This window comes from Euprymna scolopes, chromosome 4, assembly GCF_053919585.1.
Source record: "Euprymna scolopes isolate OS-2025 chromosome 4, ASM5391958v1, whole genome shotgun sequence".
NCBI lineage: Eukaryota > Metazoa > Mollusca > Cephalopoda > Sepiida > Sepiolidae > Euprymna > Euprymna scolopes.
Window position 1 is genome coordinate 160,322,394 of NC_136485.1, and position 13,725 is coordinate 160,336,118.

A 13,725-nucleotide genomic window follows, 5' to 3' on the forward strand; every position below is an offset into this window, starting at 1 on the left:
ACATGCATGTGGGGGGGGTGCATATATATGCATATATATGTGTATATATGTGTATATATATATGTGTGTATATGTTCATGTATATATATGTATATAAATATATATATGTATGTGTATATATATATATATATATATAGAAAATAAAAAGAACAAACCGTATTATGTGTTCATCAACGTTTTATCTTTATTTCGAGACTTCCTCGAAATAAAGACAAAACGTTGATGAACACATAATACGGTTTGTTCCTTTTTATTTTCTCTATTTTGTCGGAATACTATTTCCATTATTTTCATCATATATATATATATATATGATTATGGACCATCTTCTTCCAATTACGGGATGTCTTTGGATTTTACTTGTACAAATGGAAATTCTTTTAACTTTCTTGAAGTTTTACATTTGGATTTTACCGTCACTGGATTTTTTATCTTCCACCAGACTATCCATTCATGTGTAATCACCTTTTTCTTTACCATATTTCCTCTGCTTAACTTATTTTGTTTTCAAGTAAGATCTTTGACTTACTTGTTGTTTCATCAAATACTTCTGCATGCAAAATCCGATCCCGCATTTTTCTAATTCCTACCCTCTGATGAGAAGGAGACTATTTCTTCGAAACTCCGCGGATTAAGGACTATCCATTTATCTAGTGTTTCCTTTTCAGATTAAATATGTTTTTAACTCATTTCAAAGCGTTTTTTAACATATTTTATTAACTGTTTTCTCATATATATATATATATATATATATATATATATATATATATATATATATTCGCCAAGCTCCCACTGGCACTTGTGGAAAAGGCATGCTCATGAACCCGTATCGAGGCGCTGATTGAGGCTGATGATGAACATTGAATAGATGTCAGCTCTACTACATAATCAAATTACCTGAATTGATTTTTTTCAATAAAAGTTTAAAAATAAAGCTGTAGTGTCGTTTTCTTTACAGTGATAAATTTATCGTTTCACCCTGCATTTCAAACAAATATATATATATATATATATATATATATATATATATATATATATGATACTTTCAATGAGTTTGTTAGTGAAATACTATGTAGCCACACAGATGAATCATAAACGATGAAACAGCTATCTGTGGATGACACACGCACACGCATATAAGAGAGTAATCGTACTTTTCATCATAAAAATAGTTATATATGAATTAAATTCTATTTTTTTAAATTATGAAAATTAAAAAAGAAAAATTGAAAACAATTTGAAAGTACTTATCTTTGATCAGACTTCAACAGTTCATATTTTCAATTGAGACATACCTGTTGAGAAAAAGGAATAGAAATTATTAGATATTTTTTTAATATATTAATAGAAATTATTAGATATTTTTTTAATATATTAATAGAAATTATTAGATATTTTTTTGATATATTAATAGAAATTATTAGATATTTTTTAATATATTAATAGAAATTAATAGATATTTTTTTAATATATTAATAGAAATTATTAGATATTTTTTTAATATATTAATAGAAATTAATAGATATTTTTTAATATATTAATAGAAATTAATAGATATTTTTTTAATATATTAATAGAAATTATTAGATAGTTTTTTAATATATTAATAGAAATTATTAGATATTTTTTTAATATATTAATAGAAATTAATAGATATTTTTTTAATATATTAATAGAAATTAATATATATTTTTTAATATATTAATAGACATTATTAGATATTTTTAATATATTAATAGAAATTAGTAGATATTTTTTTAATATATAATTAGCAATTATTAGATATTTTTTTAATAAATTAATAGAAATTATTAGATATTTTTTTAATATATTAATAGAAATTAATAGATATTTTTTAATATATTAATAGAAATTAATAGATATTTTTTTAATATATTAATAGAAATTATTAGATATTTTTTTAATATATTAATAGAAATTAATAGATATTTTTTTAATATATTAATAGAAATTATTAGATATCTTTTTAATATATTAATAGAAATTATTAGATATTTTTAATATATTAATAGAAATTATTAGATATTTTTTTAATATATTAATAGAAATTATTAGATATTTTTTTAATATATTAATAGAAATTAATAGATATTTTTTTAATATATTAATAGAAATTATTAGATATTTTTTAATATATTAATAGAAATTAATAGATATTTTTTTAATATATTAATAGAAATTATTAGATATCTTTTTAATATATTAATAGAAATTAATAGATATTTTTTTAATATATTAATAGAAATTATTAGATATTTTTTTAATATATTAATAGGAATTATTAGATATTTTTAATATATTAATAGAAATTATTAGATATTTTTTTATATATATTTATAGAAATTAATAGATATTTTTTTGATATATTAATAGAAATTAATAGATATTGTTTTAATATATTAATAGAAATTATTAGATATTTTTAATATATTAATAGAAATTATTAGATATTTTTTTATATATATTTATAGAAATTAATAGATATTTTTTTGATATATTAATAGGAATTAATAGATATTTTTTTAATATATTAATAGAAATTATTAGATATTTTTTTAATATATTAATAGAAATTAATAGATATTTTTTTAATATATTAATAGAAATTATTAGATATTTTTAATATATTAATAGAAATTAATAGATATTTTTTTAATATATTAATAGAAATTATTAGATATTTTTTTATATATTAAAAAAACATTAAAAAGCATCGACAATTGCAATTAATAAACATAAATTTTAAAATAATTTTAACATCGTGAATGTAAGTTTGGAAACAAATTATATTCTATCTGATCTTTCATATATTTCAATGAAATAAGAATAGCTCACAAGTTGCTGGCATCAAAGAAAAAAATTCAACACATAAATCATATAAATCTTGCTTTATTAGTGGTAGGTTTTATGGTTACAAAATAGTAAATGTCTTTATGGTCTCCTATGTGGATATATTTAGTTTTAGTTTGAGTGAAGACGATGAAAGAGAAATTCAGTGCCGGAGGTAAAGCCAACTAAATCTGTTGTTTCGATTTTCATCCTGTGGTACTTTCTGCTTATGTGCATTCATTTCTTATTTGTATATTAGCGGAGGGGGGGGGGACCTTGCCGTTCGTAAAATACGCTTAATATACTTTAATCCATACAGATTTCATATTCAGTATTAGAAAGTTAATTTTTTTATTGAATCTCTCTCTCTCTGTATATATATATATATATATATATAGGGTGACCCCAAACCCCCAAAAAGGGCCCCAACTCTAATTAGGCCCCGTTTCTTAGTGTTTTGTCCGAATGAAATGAAACTTTGGTCATAACTAGTTTATTATATTCAAAACATCACATCAAAACACTAGGGTCTTTGCCCTTTTTTTTCTCCGTTCTACACCATATGTTCTAGATGGCGTCCATTTAGCTTCTTTTTTGGGGGGGAGGAGGGGGGCATCCTATATAAAATACTGATTTAAAAAGTTTTTAAAACTAACTTAATGCCCTTAGCTAGAATCGATACCAAAGCATTTAGCGCTCCGGCCAGATTCGTTATCTTTTGTGCTAACCCGACAGCCAGTTCAGAAAGCTATAAAATTAAACCACTGTTGGCTATGATTAATTTACGCATGCGCAAGCTAATAGAAATGTCGGCAAATTGAAATGAACGTTTTGCATTTCAACTTACCGACTTCTATACGCGTTATTCATTCATCGAAATTACTCGTTATAAGCCATCCTGGGTGTATGATTATTATTTCCTGTTAATTTCCGTGTTACACGTCTAGCAGTTTAAGAGTTTATCAGTTAGATATTTACAACCAAACAGACACACATACATATATAGACTTTTTCGTATATAGATAAGTGCACATCAACGCCTAGCATGATTCAAGACGTCTCCCGATATGTCAATAAACGAAATTAGCTTAATGCATTGTTTGCTAACACTTCTTTGTACTCTGCTGTTTCTTCATCCGCTATCTTTACTTCCTCTAAAATATTTGACATAAAAACTTCTAGACTACCACTGACCCATTGGTGCAAAACTGCTACCATTATTTGTTACACTGTAAAAAGTCATAAATGTAATAGATCCATTAGGAGATTCTTCTTGTATTAATAGAAAAAAAAACCGATTCTCTTCTTTATTTCCATATAATGAATAACATGGATAACATAGAAACAATATTTTTTTTATTTTGTTATCTAATTTGCATACTTGTTTGCGTCATGTATGAACACAATGTCTAAATTAGGCAGAATGAAGGAATCACTGTTTCTCTAAATATCCACAAAAACATTAAGAAATATTATTGAACTTGTATACAATGAGAAAGGGCGAAAAAAAATCCATACTTATTCCTCTCAGTCATGGAACAAAAATAGATGGAGATATGTTAATTGTTGGTATATAATTTGGGATCTGCCGTGTGTATAAGTTCTTTTTCTGTACAGGGAGACAATAGATATTCACTAAAAATGATGCCTGCATTCATCGTAACTTATTTCCAAGAATTGCAGGCTTATGAACGTTTTCCTGTTGACTATTTTCCTCTTACCTATTGCCTTGATCAGTTCTAGACGAAAATAATAAGCATCTGCTTTTGTGTTAATCATTTTTCGTTCTTTTTCGCTCGTTACATCAAGTGGTTTCATACCTAGTCGGAAGCGACTGCTATAAAAAGTGTTTGTAGAATACTCAACTGCACGATGGTTCAATTCAGTAACGAGATAAAATCGAAGATAATTAAAAGCGAAGCTGTGGTAAGCAGATAAGCATCGCTATTATTTTAGAATTATTCTTATACTAAATAAGTAGCTCTGTTCAGGATAATAGCCTAGTCTACCCAACTATTTCACCTATACCCAGTGAAATGAATTCGTACCATTTCCAAGGTATTAGAAGGAGTGACTCTATTACAGCCATTTTTCAGTTAATGAATTTCAGCACCATCATGATCTAGAATGACGTCACTACTGACTGAATCTCATTCGTGAACAAATACCGAATTAAAGTTCAAATGTTAAAAACAAAATCTTGACAAGTTTTTATTTGAATTACGTCATAGATTATGTTTTAATTAAGTTTTTAACCAGAAAACTTCATTTGTTTTTTGGGATTTTTTTATATTTTGTAGTGAAGCAGAGTAGTCAATTCATCTTGCCTGACACCCGAACACAACATGGATGAACATAATGATATGTTTATCTGAGGCAGAATGCAAAAATACTTGATTTCACACAGCTTGGAGGTCACAGACAGATTGTAATCAAATTTGTAAATGGAGTGGAATTCCTTCCTCATCGTTACTGATAACGTTTTTTTGTTATTGGATTTTCTGAAAATCTCAGCTTGCTATCGATTATGTACTTGAAATTAAAATTATTTTAAAAATAAATTCATTTTTATTCACTTAAGACTTACAGGAGCCATTGGCCCATGCTATGCATATTCACTAAAAGAAAGTGCTTCACAGACGTTGAGTATGGCAAAGAAGTAAACAATGCATGATTGTATATAGGATTTAATTAATTGAAATTCTTACTGAGATGAGTAATTTGTATTATTTATTCATTTGTTTATTGCAAACTATTATTCTCATCTTTTACTTGTTGTTTCACGACGTTTCAGGAGCCCATGTCGCAGTGGATAGAGGCGTTGAATCTCTACTGTTACAGGTGAGAATTGTTTGAAGATAGCGGTGTTAATCCTACCCTTAGTTGGCCAAAACATGGTGAGACGACAACAACTATGGAAGGCAGTAATTGCTGAGGATGCAGTTAGGAGATTCGGAGTTCCTATCTTGTCATGATAAAACACCTGACGAATGCCAGAGGAATAGTTGACCGAAACATCGTGAAACAACAGCTAAAAAAGATGAGGATAATACTCCGCAATAAATAAATGAATAAATAATACATGATTGGTATTTAAGCAACAGGCAAGCATGAAGTCACAGAGTACACAAGCAAAAGGAGACAATGGACTACAAGGGATTGTATACAAATCAGATAACCTTTTCTCATAGAAAAGAGATTGCTAGTATTTTCTATTCTGTCTGGCAAATGCTCAATGTCTGGGTCATCTCTGTAAGAAAACAACACAATGAACTCGTCTTCCTACCACAAGGAATTTCCTTGATTAGAGTTTGTTTCTACCAACATTCAATCCAGGGAATATGCTGCCAAGGAATTCCTTCCCTGCACAGTTACAAGAAATCCGATGTGAACAAATATAAACCGTTCTCATAAGTGATCAAATTTTGTTTATTCCATTTCTCATTTTCAATCGTTTCATAATATCCTTCGTCATTCAACTGACAATCTATCAATCTCATTCATCTTTAACCTCAAGTAGTGTTTAGCCTTGATAAATTGTGACTCCTTAATAAATAGAAAAAAAAAATATCTTTCAGGAAAAAAAAATATTCTTAAATTTAAAATCAAGATTACTGAACTTAATTAGAATTAATTGCAAAGACAAATTTAATAAATAATGAATTTAATTAAGAATTTAATGAATGATGAATTTAATTAAGAATTTAATAAATGATGGCTTATTAAAAATCTTTGCTTAATTTGTACAGACTATTATCTATTCAGGCCTCTCAAATTTACTGGTTTAAATAATTTTGTAAAATATCAAATAGTCTTATGCCCAACTAAGCAGAAGCGAATGTCGGATGTTTTTAGAGGCAATGAAAATTTGATCTAGGTGAGTTGAGGAACAAACAACTGATTGTAAGCATGAATAAAAATCTCAAGTTAGGCTGATCATGCCTCGTTTTTGAGAAATGAATACTGATCAGAAAATGTTAAATTTTGATAGGCAAAAGTTCGAATTCAGTACGTTACCTGATCAATTCTTAATAAAATTTTATTTATTTGCAAAAGAAGAAAAAACACACACACAAAAAAAAACAATCAAGTGAAACTGGCCATGAAAAAAGGTACAATATGCGTATATCTGTACAGCATCTGGATGTTTGTCCAAGGCGACTATAACCTAGATCTGATAGGCCTCATGACACCTCCTCTGTAGACCATTCCGCAGATCAGAAACGCAAGCGAAGAATGCTGTCTTTCTTCTATTTAGACAAAACACCTTGCTACATCTTTTTCTGGGTCCTGTGGAGATCAGCACTTGGCTCTCGAGTGTAAAATTTCCTAAAATATAAATTCGTTAATGATGCTTTATGGTAGAACCGTGTTCCCTGAATCCCCTGCTGCTAAAATTAGCAGGAATCATATAAAGATCAGCGGCCAAGATGCATTTCACGCTGCAGACTTACGCTCTGTTAAAAAATCGTTGAACATCTATAGAAGGACACTTTTATACAACATGAAAACAAAGATGTTTTATAATACTATGTTTGTTTCTTTGTTATGGAAAAACGCGGTATTTAAAACTGATGCTAGAACCTAGGCCAAAAATTAAATAATATTCTAATTTAAACTGCTGTCACTTTTTTTTGACTAATAATTTTTGTGAATACCAATTGATTACTATATAAAAGCACTTCGATTTCATTTCGTTCAGTTCCTTCCTATTTGTTTATGGATTTGTAAGACTGATGAAATCACATGTATTGCCTAACATAGTTTTTAACTTATTCAGATTTTTTTCTTTATGATGTTATGTGGGCCAAAGTTTAAATCATATGAATCAATCAATAGACAGCATATTATGGCGACCGAATCAGAATTTCTTCCAATGTATTAAAAAAACCTCCAAAGATCATCAAAGAAAGATATTCTTCAATAGAGATCTAAGAAAATGCTTGCCAATAGAAAACGAATACATATATTCATATGTACCCACTTCTCTGGCAGCCATCACAGATTATTGCCAATATTCACAGAGATACTTTTACTTCTTTAATACTAAGCAATTTGTATATAATGGATATAAATAATAAAACCTAGCACTAAAAGGATAGTGCACATCCAAGAAATCTGCTAGCTAAGTAAATCATTTTTGAAGTTGGGTATATTTGGAGTAATTAGATGTTATCATCAATCTTTCAAACTGTAGAAATAATTCATATTATTTGAAATATTCAGACTAATGTTCTTATCGTAAGTGTTATTTTCACAATGTTTCAGCTAATGTAACCCCCGAACTTCTTTATGAGCATCTTGTTGAACACTGGAATCTCTCTGTTAAACTCGAGAATCTACACGTCAAGTGATGTATAATGTATTTCATAAAATTCAGTCAGTGGGCCCTCTCTATTGTGCTAGAAAGTTACTTATGCCTAAAGGTATCCCGTACCTCTACAAGGCATCCATTCTCTCATATATGGAGTATTGTTTTCACATTTGGGCTGATGCATCTGCTATTAGTCTCTCACTCCTGGACAGCGTTTAAAAGAGAGTCGCCAACTAATAGGTCCCAAACTGTCATGTAGGCTTCAGCCACTGTCCCATTGACGAAATGTTGCATCTCTCTGTTTTACAAGTATTTTAATGGTATACGAACTACAACCCTTGTATCCCCTTGGCGTAAATACGCCCGACAAACCCGACAAGCAGCAAAATCCCACCCCTACACTGTAGAGATCCACAGAGGCCAGAAACCCTTCTACTCGAACAGTTTCTTTCCACAGAACTGCTAGACTTTGGAATTCCCTTCCGGGTACTTGCTTTTCCAATTGTACTGACATGCAAAAGTTCAAGTGTAATGTAAACAAACATCTTGCTGCTCAACTCCCTACATAGTATCTCTGCAATCTTGTCCCAGATAGTAGCTCCCTACATCAAAGTGTCACCGTGCCTTGTTTGAGGTGAAAAAGCAAATAGAAAAAAAGTGACATGTTTCTGGGGGTTTAAACCACCAAACGATATATAGATATATTTATCTCAAACGATATATAGATATCTTTATCTCAAGAGATATATAGATATCTTTATCTCAAACAATATATAGATATCTTTATCTCAAACAATATATAGATATCTTTATCTCAAACGATATATAGATATCTTTTTCTCAAACGATATCTAAATATCATTATCTCAAACGATATATAGATATCTTTATCTCAAGACATATATAGATATCTTTATCTCAAACGATATATAGATATCTTTATCTCAAACGATATTTAGATATCATTATTTCAAACCATATATAGATATCTTTATCTCAAGCGATATTTAGATATTATTTGAAACGATATATAGATATATTTATCTCAAACGATATGTAAGTATCTTTAGGGAGTCTCGTTGTCTTTATCGATATATAGAACTTAGGATTCTATGAATCTTATTTCTTGAAAGTAGTGACTAAGACAACTTAATATTCCTTAAATAAAATAGATTATTAGAACGACCCCCAAAAAGTTAACCAATTAGAGAATCTTGTTCACGCTCATTTCATAAAATCAATGATATCCATTGTATAAAAAGACATAAGACAACTAGAAAGAATAAAAAATACTCAAAGATTATGTTAGAGTTTATAATCAATGTTTTGGTTATATATAAACAGTAGACTGATGAAGCCATCCATTTAGGTGGAAATCAATTGTTCTCTCACCTTTTGTTCCATTGTTGATAAGATGTCAGTAAGAGCATTAAAAGTACTCTTAACTAACAAGATGTCATATATATCAAAGGGAAGTAACCCTAACACAATAGACATCCCTTTAGTTAATCTTCATTCGAGTCTGTGAAGGCTGTACGCCTCTTTCGGCTTTTGAATGCAAAGTAACAATAAAAACGGCATTGATTGTTATGCATATCTGACGAGTTTTAACTGAACAAACAGCGTTGTGCATAGAATTGTTGCTTCTTTTATTATCTGCCTTTTATGCACTCAGAGGGAATGATGAAGGTAAAAACTACCTCATAGACATAGTGCATTCCTGCCTGAAAAACAGCGATTAATTTTTATATTTAAGCTTTTCATTCGAATTAAAAGGATATTTCTTTTAAAGTTATTTGTTTTTTGGGTTTTTTATACTTTTTTCCTTAATGTATTCCAAAGATGATAATGAACGTATTTATTTATTAAAACATACAACTCCACTCTTTACAAGACAAAATTAATATCTCCAAATATTATCTATGTACCGCAATCATGCAATCAGATGCTTTATTAGGAATGATGGTATATGATATGAAAAAGGCATTGATTAGATTGCACTCAAAATGTATTGTACCGAATCACCTAATGTTAAGAAGGATTTTGGAAATGGAATCATTGTTTTCATTCTAAGCATTCATATTTATAAGCTTTTAACTGATAACAAAGCAAAATAATAATAATAATAATAATAATAATAATAATAATAATAATAATAATAATAATAATAATAATCTATTAGTAATAGAAATTTGGAATCTATCTGTGTGACATCGAAACTATATCATTACATGTATTAATTGTACTATTGTACTGCTATTACTAATGGACTTTGGTAACTAGCTGAAGCCAAGACTATACTATTACTTCTAATAATGTACTATGTCGTCCTATGTCGACATCTCCCTGCAAGAGTAGCAAAAACCTAACATCGTCATCTCTCCCTATGGGAATATACATGCGACTGAGGACTGTTTGGGAATTTTATACTTCCATGAAACTTCCTCCTTCAGTGTAAGCCAGTTAAACACATGTTAGGGTTAGTGTTGCAGTTTCATTTATATACAGCATAATCATCTTGACCCATTGGTTCCTGTTAAATCACCAAAGTTAAGCAACGTTGAGCCTGGTCAGTACTAAAATGGGTAACCACTTGGAAATTCCAAGTGTTGTACATGCCCTCTACTAATCTTGGCATTATCTCCAGTCGCCTTGGACTTCTACTTGTCACGGGACTGAAGCAGTGCCAATCCAGGACATGCAACTCTTGCATCACAATTACACACCCAGTTACATTTAAAGGGGGTATCCCTTGTTTCTTGAGACTAAATGAAGACATCGAATCGAATGTACCATTGTACTTCTCCAATACTAGTACTTCTATGAAAAGTACTACTGTACTATCTTTTAATGCTTTTACTTTAATATTTCAGACTAATGCACCATCATCCAATGCTAAATGCAGAGGAGAGGAGTAGTATATCTATTTATCATGATACCATCTTCCCAGAATGTACGGCACAATCACGTTGACACACTGGTTCTCGTCAGATTACCGAAGTTAAGCAACGTTGTGCCTGGCTAGTACCAGATGGGTGACCATTTGGGAAGGCTAGGTGCTGTATGTACCTTCTGGGAAGGTTGGGCGTGGGGCTAGCACCCTCACCCTGTAAAAAGAACTCAATCGCTACAAAAGCATCTACAAAGTTGTAGATGGCTTAGGGGCTTAAGGCTATGAATGGATGGATCTTCCCAGAATATAACCCTTCCTTTTTATGAGGTAGGAATTATAGGGTGGAACGATAAAATTGTTGCCCTAGAAAAGACAACAGGATTCCATTTTCGTTTGATAAAAACCGGTTTTCTTGTTTTTTTACCTATCATCTACTAGTTGGCCAGTTGTGTACGGAGCAATGATTCTTCTATCATTTCTGAAAGTGACACAATGATAAACAAGCAAGATCAGAGATGCGCCACTGTACAACTCATGCTCTCCACTGATCTAATTATGTCAACATAACGAATTGCCAGCACCCTTACAATGCAAATCTGGAAGGTCCAATGCTTGAGGGCAGAGCTCAATGAAGTTTCGGGCCATGGTTTTAGTTCTTGGTGTGGTTTAAGGTAAGGGCCACATCATGCCACCTCACATCTTTGAAGTTGGCGTGAAAGTCAACATCAAAGTGTACCTGGATGTGCTGAAGAGTGTGCTGATCCCATGGTGCAATCAGATGGCTGAAAGCAAACCCTGCGTGTGACAGCAAGCCTCAGCGCCAGCCCACAAGTCCAAAGAGACCCAGACTTGGCTTCAGAAGGAGTGCTACAATTTTGTACCCTTTTCTCACTTCTCCCCGATTTGAACTGAACTACTTCGTTTGGTCATATGTCAAGAACATCACCAACATGGCTATCGACATCAAAGCCAGCCTAATTCGCCTAGTTTCTTTCGGCGTTTGTGGAAAAGGCATGCTCTCAGTTCTGGATCCATATAAGAGCTGTAATTGAGGGTAAAGGCGGCTACATTGAATAAATATCAGCTCTACTACATAATCAAGTTTCCTGAATTGATTTTTGTAATAAAAATTGTAAAATAAAGCTATAGTGTTTTCTTTAGAGCGACAACTTTATCATTTCATCCTGTAGCGTAGTATCTGTTTTTTTTCATAATGAGAGCTTTCTTCTAAGCATCATCTCTTCTTTCAAGTATAATGTAGTATCTATTTTGTTGTCATGAGATGATCCTCCTAGGCATTACCTCCTACTTTTTGGAGGGGACGGCAGTGTAGTATCTGTTTTGTTGTCATGATAACATCCTCTTAGGCTAACAGAAATGGGCATCCAAAAACCGAATTTATTTGCTAGTAATAATAATTAGAGCAATATGTACAAAAAATCTTTGAGGAATATGTAGCAAATCAGTGTCATACTGGCTGTAGCTGTTGTATCTTATTTTGATGTTAATGTGTTACTGATAAGGTAACACAAGACAAACTTAATTTGTATTATTTGATTATTCAAACTACTGTTCTCATTCTGAGTCTATTCTCACAATGTTTCAACCAATGTAACCCTGGAAGGATTCGTTGCATAACGGATAACATACTAGATAAAATCCAGTTCTAAGTGATACTCTTTTGGAGATTGAAGGTTTAATATTCAGAGCAGGCGACACTAAGAATACAATTAGGGTTTTAGTCAGTCATGCCTGATAGAGCGAGAGCTTGCTTCCTCCATTGGTTAAAAATGGGATGCACTTGAATATCTGAGGATTCCATAGTTAACCAAGATACATTCCAATGCATAGTGCCTTACATTTGGGAAGCTGTATTTTCTTTATATTAACAACTGACTTTGTGTCTAACGTGTAAATAGGAACTATGTGGTGTTTTGTATACCTGAATATCAAGATACTCGAGAAATGCAGAGGACATGAAAAGAAATATGCTGGTAATGATTTATGTCGTACATAACTATAAGCTATATATATATACTATATACGTGCTCAGCGTCTAAGGTGGTTTAGTCATGTACAGTGTGTCACCTCTTTTATCAACCCCATAACATGCCTGGATACCCCAGGCACCCAGAAGCCTGGTAGGCCGGGAAAGACCTGACTAGAGTTTGTAAGAAATAATTTGACTGCACATAGTATGACTAACATCAACCATGATCTCGTAGAAAGCATGTGTGAAGCGTTGCCTGGTGTTGCCCAACCTCGAGTCTGACACACTGGCAGTACTTTAAATACTAACAACTGATTATAATATAAATATAAAAAAAACATGTTTCAAATGAATTTGAACAATATAATAAGTATAAATATTGCATAACAAGTAGATATATTCATTTTATATTCATGACTATTTTAGTCTTAAATATTTTACAAAATAAACTCTTTTAAAAAAGTTGAAACAAATAGAAAATAGTTTAAAAAAGACTGATTTTATGTTACTTTATGTGTCTTCACATTTAGTCGAATTATCTGTAATAAATTATAATTCATACAATTGATGAAAATTACGTCAGTAATTAATATGAAATTATAATTGACTAACTTCATCTACCTGGCGTTGCCTGGGATTCAGTGAAATTATTTAGATTTTTAATTTCTTTTGCATTCA

At 30.6% G+C, this 13,725-nt stretch overlaps 1 pseudogene; it reads left to right on the plus strand.

Annotated features, from left to right (window-relative positions):
* Positions 1 to 11,115: 11,115 nt before the first annotated feature.
* On the plus strand, positions 11,116 to 11,232 carry LOC145275310 (5S ribosomal RNA; annotated as a pseudogene).
* The last annotated feature ends 2,493 nt before the right edge of the window (positions 11,233 to 13,725 follow it).